This window comes from Triticum dicoccoides, chromosome 4B, assembly GCF_002162155.2.
Source record: "Triticum dicoccoides isolate Atlit2015 ecotype Zavitan chromosome 4B, WEW_v2.0, whole genome shotgun sequence".
NCBI lineage: Eukaryota > Viridiplantae > Streptophyta > Magnoliopsida > Poales > Poaceae > Triticum > Triticum dicoccoides.
In genome coordinates, this window is record NC_041387.1 from 138065972 (window position 1) to 138081790 (window position 15819).

Sequence of the window (15819 nt, forward strand, 5' to 3'; positions counted from 1 at the left end):
GTCATGTATCCAATTTTTTTATGTTGTACTAATTTTGTTTAATTTTTGTCATTGTAGGTGTTGACAGGATGGTGGGTAAGGGTCCAGAGCGCCCCGAGCCTCCTGCGAGCGCTACTGTGAGGGGTGGTTCCATTATTGCACCCTAGCCCCTCCGGAGAGCGCTGCTAGATAGTATGCAGACAACTGGGGAGGGCGCTTCTACTTTGGCTGGGAGAGGTCGGGGGAGGACGAATAAGGCTGGTAGAGGTGGACGTGGCAACATGAGAGGTAGGAAGGCCGCTACGCCTTCCTCGCCGCCACCCTCAGCTGATTCACCCGACCATAGGACTGCTCCGTCTGACGTGGACCCGTCTCAGACTCCGGTCCATGAGCCTCTGGTCGCTGATCCTTCTCCCCACCAGACTCGGGTCGCCGATCCTTCACCCCACGTGAGTCCGGTCCTAGAGTCTTCATCCCAGAAGACTCTGGTCACGGGGTCTTCATCCCAGAAGACTTCGGTCACGGGGTCTTCATCCCAGAAGACTCCGGTCCCGCCGTCTTCTTCCCATGAGACTCTGGTCCCGCCATCTTCTTCCCACGAGACTCTGGTCCCGCCGTCTTCTTCCCATGAGACTCCGGTCCCGCCGTCTTCTTCCCACGAGACTCCGGAGGCTAGTGGCCCAGAGGGTGGTAGCGAGCACACCTTTTCAGATGATAGCTACAATGACGACGAGCCGGTTGAGAAGGGCAAGAAGGTCTACAAGTGTGGCAGTACAAAGCTCCCGCCCGTGCCGACGACCCCCGACCAGAGGTGGTTGATTGCGCCTAAAGGGTTGAAGTAAGTGCATTTACTATTTTTTAACCCTTTGCCTTCATGTTCCTTCAAATTAAAATCTAATGTGTTGGCCTTGTCATATTGCAGGGGCTGGTTATACCCCCGTGACCGTGGTGTCTGCAGGCGGCACACTTTGCCGGTAGCACTTCCCTGGGTGGGTCATGATGCCGAGTGAGGGTCAGGTTCCACAACTAGCACTAAGCTTGTAGTTGTACTCTGTTGCCCCGGCACCTCCAGGGGAGATGGTCGCCAGTGTTGTGTGCGAGACGGTGGCCGACATTGTGTTCCGTCAATTTTGGGTAATTTCTCCTTTACAGAATTAAAAATGAAGACTACCTACCTAGTGATTGTACTAATCATTGTTGTCTTCTTTGATTGCAGACCATCTACATGGTTTTAGAGGGAGAACAGGAGGCCACGGCTATGGTTGTCGAAGCCGAGTGCAAGCGCCTAGTTCAGAACTTACGGCACGAGGCTCAGGTGTAGGCCGTTCGAGACTACTACGCCTCGCAGGGCATTAGGAGGGCCAAGAAGAAGTGTCGCAGCAAGTTTCTGAGTAGGGAGAAGTACTTGTCGGTAATTATACCTATTCTTAAGGCCTTGAACTTAGTTTTCTTGATTTGATTCGTAGCGCTAAAATTTCTCTTGACTCACTTAGGTGCCCCTAAGATGGTGTGTCGATAAGATGGACTGTTGGGAGGCGTTGGTGGATGCATGGTGCTCTCCCGAATGGCGGCTCGGACACCAAAGGGCCAATGATAAGCGCCACCAAATGGAAGGTGTGCCACACCATCAAGGGAGGTCCAACCTGTTTGAGTACGGGGATAACTGGATATGTGGTTTGCTACATGATTCATGCAATTTCATTCGTCATGGTAGCATTTATCCTTTCCAAAATGACTTAATATGCTTAGTTAGTTAAAATGACATAATAACTACCTTGGATAGTTCATTTATGACATAGTTAGCTCTAAAATGACATAATAACCTTTAGATAGCTCTATAAAATGACTTAATATGCTTTAGTTAGTTAAAAATGGCATAACTACCTTCGATAGCTCAATAACGACCTAAACTAATCTTAGTCCATTTCATCCATGACATAATTAGCTCTAAAATGACATAATAACCTTAGATAGCTCTATAGAATGCCTAAACATGTTATAGTTAGCTAAAAATAGCATAACTACCTTGGATAGCTCAATAATGACATAATTAGCATACTTTGATCAAAGGGATATTTAAATTAGTGCCCCTGATTCCTTAGTTGTGCTCACTTTTCCCCACGCTCCAAACGTTTGCTCACTTTTCCCCTCTTCCTTAGTTGAAACTCTCACAAATGCTCATAGCGGCCGTTTGTCGTCTTGACCGTCCATTGACCGTTAATTGCTGACGAGCGGGGCCGAGTCTTCGTCTGATTGTTGCCTGCTGACGGGTGGGACCACAAGGAGACACGTATTGGGCAGCTTGTCTGAATCTGAAACAGATCTAGAGAGGCCGCACTGCACCGCACCGCACCGCCCCCTCCACCGGCGTCGTGCCACGTCCACCGCGGTTGTTTCCTCCACCCTATGTCCCTATTCCATTCGTCGGTGATGCCGTGTCTCCACCAGATATGGCCCACCTCCCCATCTAGGATTACATAGCGATGTTGAGTGAGGACGCCCGGAATGCAGTCGACCGTGGAGAGGATTGGGTCGAATCCGCGGCAGATAATTCATGGATTAAACCTGGGTAAGCATTGTTTCCTCTCGAATTGACGTTCTAAGTCGTATTGTAGGCCGTATTTGACTTCTGTTTGCTTGAACCGTTCGAATTTGTGCTCGATTTTACACGGCTAACTGAAGCCTTTATTTCCTTCAACAAAATAGGATTGATCCCGCGCTGGCTTTCCGGCTGGCGATTAGAATGGAAACTAGTGTGCTGCGTGGTACTAAACCGCATTTGATTTCATCATTTTTCTATCCCAAAGTGGTAGAAACCAGCATATCTTTCAAAGATTTGCGAGCTGAGCTCAGAAACACCTATCCCTGGAGTGATGCCGATGTTGTTGAACTGAATTACTTCAGCAGTGACGAGCAAATATTTCTCCCACTAACTTGAGACGATCATATGCGTTGCTTTTTACTGGGATTGCTGGCTGCCGATTCAGTAAACTCCAAATCGATGTGCTTCAGCCACGCACAGAACAGGTGAAGGGGAAGGGAGTTCAGACATCATCTGTCTGTGCTAATAGCCAGCACACCAGCACTCCTTGTAGGTCGAGACCAAGTAAAGCAAGTGGTTCATGGAGCCACAACATGCCTGCTGATAACCCACAAGTGTAGGGGATCGCAACAGTTTTCGATAAGTAAGAGCGTCGAACCCAATGAAGAGCTAAAGGTAGAATAAATATTCCCTCAAGTTCTATCGACCACCGATACAACTCTACGCACACTTGACGTTTGCTTCACCTAGAACAAGTATGAAACTAGAAGTACTTTGTAGGTGTGATAGGATAGGTTTGCAAGATAATAAAGAACACGTAAATAAAAAGTAGGGGCTGTTTAGATAAATAAGCAATAAAGTAAATATTAGTAGAGAGCTTTTTGTTAAGAGAAAGTTATTTGTCCAAGGCAATCGATAACTAGACCGGTAATCACTATTGTAATTCTATTTGAGGGAGAGGCATAAGCTAACATACTTTCTCTACTTGGATCATATGCACTTATGATTGGAACTCTAGCAAGCGTCTGCAACTACTAAAGATTCATTAAGGTAAAACCCAACCATAGCATTAAAGTATCAAGTCCCCTTTTATCCCATACGCAACAATCCCCTTACCCGGGTTTGTGTTTCAGTCACTCACGCAACCCACTATAAGCAAATCATGAACGCATTGCAACACCCTTCAGCGGGAATCCCTCACGCTTGCGCGACACAGAGGGCACCATAGGACAGCACCAATAATAAAACATGCAACTCAAACCAATCACGATCATCAATTAACCCATAGGACAAAACGGATCTACTCAAACATCATAAGATAGCCATACATCATTAGGAAATAATATATAGCGTTGAGCACCATGTTTAAGTAGAGATTACAGCGGGTAAGAAAGAGGTTACACCGCTGCATAGAGGGAGGAAGAGTTGGTGATGGAGGCGGTGAAGTTGTTGGTGAAGATCGCGGTGATGATGATGGCCCCCGGCAGCACTTCGGCACCACCGGAAGCAAGGGGGAGAGAGCCCCTCTTCTTCTTCTTCCTTGACCTTCTCCCTAGATGAGAGAAGGGTTTCCCATCTGGTCCTTGGCTCCCATGGCTTGGGAGGGGCGAGAGCCCCTCTGAGATTGGATCTATCTCTCTGTTTTTGTGTTCTCAGATTCTACCCCTTCACCATTTCTTATATATCCGGAGATCCGTAACTCCGATTGGGGTGAATCTTTCGCCCAGATCTTTCTCATAAAATTAGCTTTCTTGCGCCAAAAGAAGAATGTCAACTGCCTTACGGGTGGCCCATGAGAGTCCAGGGCGCGCCTAGGGGGAGGGCACGCCCCCTGTCTCGTGGCCACCCCGGACACTGTTTCGCGTTGATTTTACTTCCAAAAAATCATAAATATTCCAAAAAAATATCCGTCCGTTTTTACACCGTTTGGACTCCGTTTGATATTGGGTTTCTGTGAAACAAAAAACATGCAACAGACAGGAACTGGCACTGGGCACTAGATCAATATGTTAGTCCCAAAAATAGTATAAAAAGTTAGCAAAAGTATATGAAAGTTGAAGAATATTGGCATGGAACAATCAAAAATTATAGATACCACGGAGACGTATCAGCATCCCCAAGCTTAATTCCTGCTCGTCCTCGAGTAGGTAAATGATAAAAAAGATAATTTTTGATGTGGAATGCTACCTAGCATAATCTTGATCATATGTCTAATCATGGCATGAATATTAAGACACGAGTGATTCAAAGCAATAGTCTATCATTTGACATAAAAACAATAATACTTCGAGTGTACCAATAAAGCAATCATGTCTTTTCAAAACTACATGGCCAAAGAAAGTTATTCCTACAAAATCATATAGTCTGGCTATTGCTCTATCTTCATCACACAAATTATTTAATCACGCACAACCCCGATGACAAGCCAAGCAATTGTTTCATACTTTAATAATCTCAAACTTTTTCAACTTTCACGCAATACATGAGCGTGAGCCATGGATATAGCACTATAGGTGGAATAGAATATGATGGTGGGGTTTATGTGGAGAAGACAAAAAAGGAGAAAGTCTCACATCGACTAGGCGTATCAACGGGCTATGGAGATTCCCATCAATAGATATCAATGTGAGTGAGTAGGGATTGCCATGCAACGGATGCACTAGAGCTATAAGTGTATGAAAGCTCAAACTGAAACTAAGTGGGTGTGCATCCAACTTGCTTGCTCATGAAGACCTCGGGCATTTGATGAAGCCCATCATCGGAATATACAAGCCAAGTTCTATAATGAAAATTCCCACTAGTATATGAAAGTGAAAGCATAGGAGGCTTGATAACCCACAAGTATAGGGGATCGCAACAGTTTTCGAGGGTAGAGTATTCAACCCAAATTTGTTGATTCGACACAAGGGGAGCCAAAGAATATTCTAAAGTATTAGCAGCTAAGTTGTCAATTCAACCACACCTGGAAACTTAGTATCTTCAGCAAAGTGTTTAGTAGAAAACTAATATGATAGTAGTGGTAACGGTAACAAAAGTAAAGATAACAAAAGTAATGTTTTTGGTATTTTGTAGTGATTGTAACAGTAGCAACGGAAAAGTAAATAAGCGAGAACCAGTATATGGAAAACTCGTAGGCACCAGATTAGTGATGGATAATTATGCCGGATGCGGTTCGTCATGTAACAGTCATAACATAGGGTGACACAGAACTAGCTCCAATTCATGAATGTAATGTAGGCATGTATTCCGTATATAGTCATACGTGCTTATGGAAAAGAACTTGCATGACATCTTTTGTCCTACCCTCCCGTGGCAGCGAGGTCCTATTGGAAACTAAGGGATATTAAGGCCTCCTTTTAATAGAGAACCGGAACAAAGCATTAGCATATAGTGAATACATGAACTCCTCAAACTATGGTCATCACCGGGAGTGGTCCCGATTATTGTCACTTCGGGGTTGCCGGATCATAACACATAGTAGGTGACTATAGACTTGCAATATAGGATCAAGAACACACATATATTCATGAAAACATAATAGGTTCAGATCTGCAATCATGGCACTCGGGCCCTAGTGACAAGCATTAAGCATAGCAAAGTCATAGCAACATCAATCTCAGAACATAGTGGATACTAGGGATCAAACCCTGACAAAACTAACTCGATTACATGATAAATCTCATCCAACCCATCACCGTCCACCAAGCCTACGATGGAATTACTCACGCACGGCGGTGAGCATCATGAAATTGGTGATGGAGGATGGTTGATGATGACGACGGCGACGAATCCCCCTCTCCGGAGCCCCGAACGGACTCCAGATCAGCGCTCCCGAGAGAGATTAGGGCTTGGTGGCGGCTCTGTATCGTAAAACGCGATGATTTCTTCTCCCTGGTTTTTTCTCCCCGAAAGCCAATATATGGAGTTGGAGTTGGCATCGGAGGGCCACTAGGGGCCCACGAGGTAGGGGGCGCGCCCTAGGGGGGGCGCCCCCACCCTCGTGAATAGGGTGTGGGCGCCCTGGCCTTAATCTTTGTCGAGGATTTTTTATTATTTTTTCTAAGGTGTTCCGTGGAGTTTCAGGTCATTCTGAGAACTTTTGTTTTCTGCACATAAAACAACATCATGGCAATTCTGCTGAAAACAGCGTCAGTCCGGGTTAGTTCCATTCAAATCATACAAGTTAGAGTCCAAAACAAGGGCAAAAGTGTTTGGATAAGTAGATACGACGGAGACGTATCAACTACCCCAAGCTTAAACCCTTGCTTGTCCTCAAGCAATTCAGTTGACAAACTGAAAGAGAAAAAGAAAAACTTTTACAAACTCTGTTTGCTCTTGTTGTTGAAAAGCCAGGATTCAAGTTTCAGAAAATATTATGAACTAACCATACTCACAATAACACATAGGTCTCGCAATTACTCATATCAATAGCATAATCAGCTAGCGAGCTATAATAACAAAACTCGAATGACAACACTTTCTCAAAATAATCATAACATGATATAACAAAATGGTATATCGCTAGCCCTTTCTGAGACCGCAAAATATAAATACAGAGCACCTTTAAAGATCAAGGATTGACTAAACATTGTAATTCATGGTAAAAGAGATCCAGTCAAGTCATACCCAATATAAACCAATTATAATGAATGCAAACGACAGTGTGCTCTCCAGCGGGTGCTTTTAATAAGAAGGGTGATGACTCAACATAAAAGTAAATAGATAGGCCCTTCGCAGAGGGAAGCAGGGATTTGTAGAGGTGCCAGAGCTCGGTTTTGAAATAGAGATAAATTATATTTTGAGCAGCATACTTTCATTGTCAACATAACAACTAAAAGATGACGATATCTTCCATGCTAAACAGATTATAGGCAGTTCCCAAACAGAATGGTAAAGTTTATACTCCCCCTCCTCCACAAGCATCAATCCATGGCTTGCTCGAAACAACGAGTGCCTCCAACATTGAACGGGTCCCAGGGGGAGTTTTATTTGCAATTATTTTGATTTAGTTGCATAAAGCATGGGACTGGGCATCCCGGTTACCAGCCATTTTCTCGTGAATGAGGAGCGGAGTCCACTCCTCTTGAGAATAACCCGCCTAACACGGAAGATAAGGGCAACTCTAGTTGACATATGAGCTAATCGAGCATGCAAAACAGAATGTTTATTTGAAGGTTTAGAGTTTGGAACATACAAATTTACTTGGAACGGCATGTAAATACTGCATATAGGTAGGTATAGTGGACTCATATGGAACAACTTTGGGGTTTTAAGGAGTTTGGATGCACAAGCAGTATTCCCGCTTAGTACAGGTGAAGGCTAGCAAAAGACTGGGAAGCAACCAACTGAGAGAGAGACAACAGTCGTAAACATGCATTAAAATTAATTTACACCGAATACAAGCATGAGTAGGATATAATCTACAATGAACATAAATATCATGAAGGCTATGTTGTTTTGATTCAACTACATGCGTGAACATGTGCCAAGTCTAGTCACTCAATTCATTTAAAGGAGGATACCATCCCATCATACCACATCATAATCATTCTAATAGCATGTTGGCACGCAAGGTAAACCATTATAACTCATAGCTAATCAAGCATGGCACAAGCAACTATAATCTCTAAATGTCATTGCAAATATGTTTACTTCATAATAGCTGACTTGGGAACGATGAATCATCATATTTACAAAAACAAGAGAGGTCGAGTTCATACCAGCTTTTCTCATCCCAATAAGTCCATCATATATCATCATTATTGCCTTTCACTTGCACGACTAAACGATGTGTACAATAATAAGAGTGCACGTGCATTGGACTAAGCTGGAATCTGCAAGTATTCAACTCAAGAGAGAAGACAAGTAATATGGGCTCTAAGTAAAATAAACAATCATGCATATAAGAGCCACTTCAACAATTTAATCATGGTCTTCTCCTACTGACCCCCAAAGAAAAGAAAATAAATAAAAACTATTTACACGGGAAAGCTCCCAACAAACAAAAGAAGAATGGGAAATATTTTTGGGTTTTCTTTTTAATTACTACAGCAAAGAGATAAACTACTACTTTTTTTAAACACACAAGAAGAAAGCAGGAAAAAGAAAATAAACTAGCATGGATATTAAAGTGAAAGAGTATGAGCACCGACATCTAGAAATGAGTGTGTGTGAACATGAATGTAATGTCGGTGAGAAATACGTACTCCCCCAAGCTTAGGCTTTTGGCCTAAGTTGGTCTATTGACAGGGATAGCCTGGCGGATACCCGTAGGTGAAACTGGGGTCATACTGTGATGCAGAAGACTCTGATTGCCACTGGCTGGCAACCTCCTCTGGATCACACGAATAAACAGACAGTCATGGAGGATCATCTTGTGGCTCCGGTTCCGGGGCTGGTGTAGGATTCCAATAGGATTGAACGGCTGCCCATGGAACGATGTGAGGACCTGCAGACAAGTTAAACAAAGAGGGAGCAGGCAAAGTAATAGTCTCAGGGTGATGTTTATCAAAGTATAATTTATATTTGAGCTCTCCTTCACGACTCTTAACAAGAAAGTCATGCGCTATCATACTCTTATAATCTAAATAAGCATGGAGCAACGATGTTTCTTCTTTCTCCTCATGCCTAATAGGTATTTCAAAATATTCAGCTAAGCGCGAAGCATAAATGCCTCCAAAGATAGGGCCCTTAGTACGGTTCAGACTTAACCGTCTAGCAACAATTCCACCCATACTAATAGAGTTATTGCAGTATAAACCATGGAACAAAATAATAATATTCGGAACACTAAGGTTTCCATAGTTCCCGCGTGAAATCAAGCAACGATTAGCGTAAAACAGGAAAATGTATGCTAGTAATCCTTGCATTAGAAACCTTCCTGGTTTCTCCCACAGTGATAGTGTTAACAAAAGCTTCTACTTCGTTACGGTGTGGTCCATCCAAGGTGCCCTCAAAGGGTATTTTGCAAACCTCACAAAATTCAGCTAATGTCATTTATTTAACAACGTCATATAAATGAAACTCTACTGTTGGAGGTGATTTCTTAGGGAAAAAGTAGAAGTTTTGCACAAAAGTATTTGTGAGTAAGAGATACTGATGACGTTGGTCGCGGAGGAAGTCGGTGAGGCCAGCATTCTCAATCAATAAATAGAAATCTTCATAAATCCCGGCTCTCCTCAAGAAGTCATCGGAAGGCCATTCACACGGCCAGACCTCCGCGGTGCGAGGCAAATTAAATTTGGGCTTCTGCTCTTCTTCCTTTTGTTTTTCCTTAGAGCTTCGGCTCGATGAGCCCCTCAAAAGTCTCTTCATTATTTCTGAAACAATCTGAAATTTTTAGTAACTTCAAATAAAAGTGAACCAACTTCAACAAAATTGATAGCAACAACTCCCATAAGTGCCTAGAGCATATATAAAGCATTAGAACTACTTGGAACCATATAAATTTGACATGCAAGCTCAAGAACATGGTCACCTATGCAGCATAAACTTGCAATGAATAAAGCACTAGAACAAAAACTAATTGGACCAATGGAGGAGTCACATACCAAGGAACAATCTCCCCAAGCAGTTTTGCGAGAGGTGCTTTGAGCAAGGAGATCAAAAATCACAGCAACGGGGGCTGGAACTCGTGCTTGAGTTGGTTTTTCGTGTTGTGTGAGACAGAGGAAGAAGATGGGTGCAGGGATAAGTGGAGGAGGGCCACCATGGGCCCACGAGGCAGGGGGCGCGCCCAGGGGGGTAGGACGCGCCCTCCACCCTCGTGGCCAGGTGGCAGCTCCCCCCGCGGTAATTTTTGGACAGTAAATCCTCAAATATTCCTGAAAAAACCATATTAAATTGGCATGGCATTCTGAGGACTTTTATTTTTGGGATATTTTTATATTGCACGGATAAGTCAGGAGATAGACAGAAAATATTATTTTACTTTATTTCTACTAAATAACAGAAAATATAAAGAGGGTACAGAAGGTTGTGCTTCTAGTTTCATCCATCTCGTGATCATCAAAATGAACCCACTAACAAGGTTGATCAAGTCTTGTTAACAAACTCATTCCGAATAATCACGGAACCAGAGAAATTTCGAATAGCACTAAGTTACCTCAACGGGGATATGAAAATCCCCAACAATAAGAATATCATACTTTTTCTTGACAGTAGGGAGAGGAAATTCAAAACCTCCAAATATAATCGATGGAATTTTTCCAATAGAGTTGATACTATAAACTTGAGGTTGTTTTTGCGAAAAATGTACCGTGTGGTCATTGCCATTAACATGAAAAGTGACATTGCCTTTGTTGCAATCAATAACAGCCCCTGCAGTATTAAGGAAAGGTCTTCCAAGAATAATAGACATACTATCATCCTCGGGAATATCAAGAATAACAAAGTCCATTAAAATAGTAACGTTTGCAACTACAACAGGCACATCCTCACAGATACCGACATGTATAGCAGTTGATTTATCAGCCATTTGCAAAGATATTTCAGTAGGTGTCAACTTATTCAAGTCAAGTCTACGATATAAAGAGAGAGGCATAACACTTACACCGGCTCCAAGATCACATAAAGCAGTTTTAACATAATTTCTCTTAATGGAGCATGGTATAGTAGGCACTCCTGGATCTCCAAGTTTCTTTGGTATTCCACCCTTAAAAGTATAATTAGCAAGCATGGTGGAAATTTCAGCTTCCGGTATCTTTCTTTTATTAGTAATGATATCCTTCATATACTTAGCATAAGGATTTGTTTTGAGCACATCAGTTAATCGCATACGCAAAAAGATGGGTCTAATCATTTCAGCAAAGCGCTCAAAATCCTCATCATCCTTTTTCTTGGATGGTTTCGGAGGAAAAGGCATGGGTTTCTAAACCCATGGTTCCCTTTCTTTACCATGTTTCCTAGCAATGAAGTCTCTTTTATCATAACGTTGATTCCTTGATTGTGGGTTATCAAGATCAACAGCAAGTTCAACTTCTACATCATTATCATTACTAGGTTGAGCATCAATATGAACATTATCATTAACATTATCACTAGGTTCATGTTCATCACCTGATTGTGTTTCAGCATCAGAAATAGAGATATCATTCGGATTCTCAGGTGGTTCAGCAATAGGTTCACTAGAAGTTCGCAAAGTCCTATCATTTTTCTTTTTCTTCCTTTTAGAAGAACTAGGTACATCAATATTATTTATCTAAGAATCTTGCTCAATTCTCTTAGGGTGGCCTTCAGGATACAAAGGTTCCTGAGTCATTCTACCAGTTCTAGTAGCCACTCTAACAGCATAATCATTTTTCTTACTATTCATTTCATCAAGCACTTCTTTTTGAGCTTTAAGTACTTGTTCTACTTGAGTGGTAACCATAGAAGCATGTTTGCTAACAAGTTTAAGTTCACCTCTAATATCAGCCATATAATCACCCAAGCATTTAATCATAAAGGTATTCTGTTTTAATTGTCTACCAAAATAAGCATTAAAGTCATCTTGCTTAAACATAAAGTCATCAAACTCATCCAAGCACTGACTAGCAATTTTAGTAGGAGGGACTTTAGCTTTATCATATCTATAGAGAGAATTTACCTTTACTACCTGTGTCGGGATATCAGGATCAGGAGGTTCTTCAGTGAATAAGGAATTGAGATCATATACTTCTTCAATAGGCGGTAAATTAAGACCATGTATTTCTTGAATAGGAGGTAAATTCTTAACATCTTCAGCTTTAATACCTTTTTCTTTCATAGATTTCTTTGCCTCTTGCATATCTTCGGGACTGAGAAACAGAACACCTCTCTTCTTCGGAGTTGGTTTAGGAATAGGCTCAGTAATTGGCTCTGGAGCTGGCTCAGGAGGTGGCTCAGGAGGTGCCCAATTATTTTCATTTGTCAGCATATTATTCAATATAATTTCATCTTCATCTGGTGTTCTTTCCCTGAAAAGAGAACCAGCACAACTATCCAGGTAATCTCCGGAAGCATCAGTTAGTCCATTATAAAAGATATCAAGTATTTCAGGTTTCTTAAGAGGATGATCAGGCAAAGCATTAAGTAACTTGAGAAGCCCCCCCCCCCAAGCTTGTGGGAGACTCTCTTCTTCAATTTGCATGAAGTTGTATATTTCCCTCAAAGCAGCTTGTTTCTTATGAGCAGGGAAATATTTAGCAGAGAAGTAATAAATCATATCCTGGGGACTACACACACAACCAGGATCAAGAGAATTAAACCATATCTTAGCATCACCCTTTAATGAGAACGGAAATATTTTGAGTAAATAAAGGTAGCGCGATCTCTCAGCATTAGTAAACAGGGCAGCTATATCATTTAACATAGTAAGATGTGCCACAATAGTTTCAGATTCATAGCCATAGAAAGGATCAGATTCAACCAAAGTAATTATATCTGGATCAACAGAAAAATCATAATAATCCTTATCGGGAACACAGATAGGTGAAGTAGCAAAAGCAGGGTCGGGTCTCATTCTATCTCTAAAAGATTCTTTACTCCATTTAACTAGCAACCTCTTAAGTTTGTATCTATCATGGCAAGCAAAAATAGCTGCAGAAGATTCTGCATCAAAAAGATAACCCTCAGGAATAGCAGGCATATTTTCATCATCACTCTCATCATCATATTCAGATTCAATAATTTCTCTTTCTCTAGACCTAGCAATTTGCTCATCAAGAAATTCACCAAGGGGCACAGTAGTATCAAGCATAGAAGTAGTTTCATCATAAGTATCATGCATAGCAGAAGTGGCATCATCAATAACATGCGACATATCAGAATTCATAGCAGTAGCAGGTTTAGGTGTCGCAAGCTTACTTATAACAGAAGGAGAATCTAGAGCGGAGCTAGATGGTAGTTCCTTACCTCCCCTCGTAGTTGAGGGCAAAATAGTAGTTCGATCGTCTTTCAAATTCTTCATAGTGTCCAGCAAATATAAATCCCAAGTGACTCAAAGAATAGAGCTATACTCCCCGGCAACGGCGCCAGAAAAAGGTCCTGAACCCACAAGTATAGGGGATCGCAACAGTTTTCAAGGGTAGAGTACTCAACCCAAATTTGTTGATTCGACACAAGGGGAGCCAAAGAATATTCTCAAGTATTAGCAGCTGAGTTGTCAATTCAACCACACCTGGAAACTTAGTATCTGCAGCAAAGAGTTTAGTAGCAAAGTAATATGATAGTAGTGGTAACGGTAACAAAAGTAAAGACAGCAAAAGTAATGTTTTTGGTATTTTGTAGTGATTGTAACAGTAGCAACAGAAAAGTAAATAAGCGAGAACCAGTATATGGAAAACTCGTAGGCACCGGATTAGTGATGGATAATTATGTCGGATGCGGTTCGTCATGTAACTATCATAACATAGGGTGACACAGAACTAGCTCCAATTCATCAATGTAATGTAGGCATGTATTCCGTATATAGTCATACGTGCTTATGGAAAAGAACTTGCATGACATCTTTTGTCCTACCCTCCCGTGGCAGCGGGGTCCTATTGGAAACTAAGGGATATTAAGGCCTCCTTTTAATAGAGAACCGGAACAAAGCATTAGCACATAGTGAATACATGAACTCCTCAAACTATGGTCATCACCGGGAGTGGTCCCGATTATTGTCACTTCGGGGTTGCCGGATCATAACACATAGTAGGTGACTATAGACTTGCAAGATAGGATCAAGAACACACATATATTCATGAAAACATAATAGGTTCAGATCTGAAATCATGGCACTCGGGCCCTAGTGACAAGCATTAAGCATAGCAACGTCATAGCAACATCAATCTCAGAACATAGTGGATACTAGGGATCGAACCCTAACAAAACTAACTCGATTACATGATAAATCTCATCCAACCCATCACCGTCCAGCAAGCCTACGATGGAATTACTCACGCACACCGGTGAGCATCATGAAATTGGTGATGGAGGATGGTTGATCATGACGACAGGGACGAATCCCCCTCTCCGGAGCCCCGAACAGACTCCAGATCAGCCCTCCCGAGAGAGATTAGGGCTTGGCGGCGGCTCCGTACCGTAAAACGCAATGATTTCTTCTCCCTGATTTTTTCTCCCCGAAAGCCAATATATGGATTTGGAGTTGGCATTGGAGGGCCACCAGGGGGCCCACAAGGTAGGGGGGCGTGCCCTAGGGGGGGCGCCCCCCACCCTCGTGAACAGGGTGTGGGCCCCCTGGCCTTCATCTTTGGCAAGGATTTTTTATTGTTTTTTCTAAGGTGTTCCGTGGAGTTTCAGGTCATTCCGAGAACTTTTGTTTTCTGCACATAAAACAACATCATGGCAATTCTGCTGAAAACAGCGTCAGTCCGGGTTAGTTCCATTCAAATCATACAAGTTAGAGTCCAAAACAAGGGCAAAAGTGTTTGGAAAAGTAGATACGACGGAGACGTATCAAGGCTCTCTCTATGAAGAACATGGTGCTACTCTGAAGCACAAGTGTGGTAAAAGGATAGTAACATTGCCCCTTCTCTCTTTTTCTCTCATTTTTTTCTTTTTTCATTTTTTTCATTTTTTTCGTTCTTTTTGGTGGGCTTCTTTGGCCTCCTTTTTCATTTGGGCTTCTTTGGCCTCTTTTATTTTTCATAAAGTCCGGAGTCTCATCCCGACTTGTGGGGGAATCATAGTCTCCTTCATCCTTTCCTCACTGGGGCAATGCTCTAATAATGATGATCATCACACTTTTATTTACTTACAACTGAATATCTAGAACAAAGATATGACTCTATATGAATGCCTCCGGCTGTGTACTGGGATGTGCAATGATCTAGCGTAGCAATGATATCAAAAATGGACAAGCCATGAAAACATCATGCTAGCTATCTTATGATCATGCAAAGCAATATGACAATGAATGCTCAAGTCATGTATATGATGATGATGAAAGTTGCATGGCAATATATCTTGGAATGGCTATGGAAATGCCATGAAAGGTAGGTATGGTGGCTGTTTTGAGGAAGATATAAGGAGGCTTATGTGTGACAGAGCGTATCATATCACGGAGTTTGGATGCACGGTACCGAAGAGGCTAGCAATGATGGAAGGGTGAGAGTGCGTATAATCCACGGACTGAACATTAGTCATAAAGAACTCATATACTTATTGCAAAAATCTACAAGCCTTTGAAAACAAAAGTACTACGCGCATGCTCCTAGGGGGATAGATTGGTAGGAAAAGACCACCGCTCGTCCCCGACCGCCACTCATAAGGAAGACAATCAATAAATAAAATTGTGCTCCAACTTCATCACAAAGCGGTTCACCATACGTGCATGA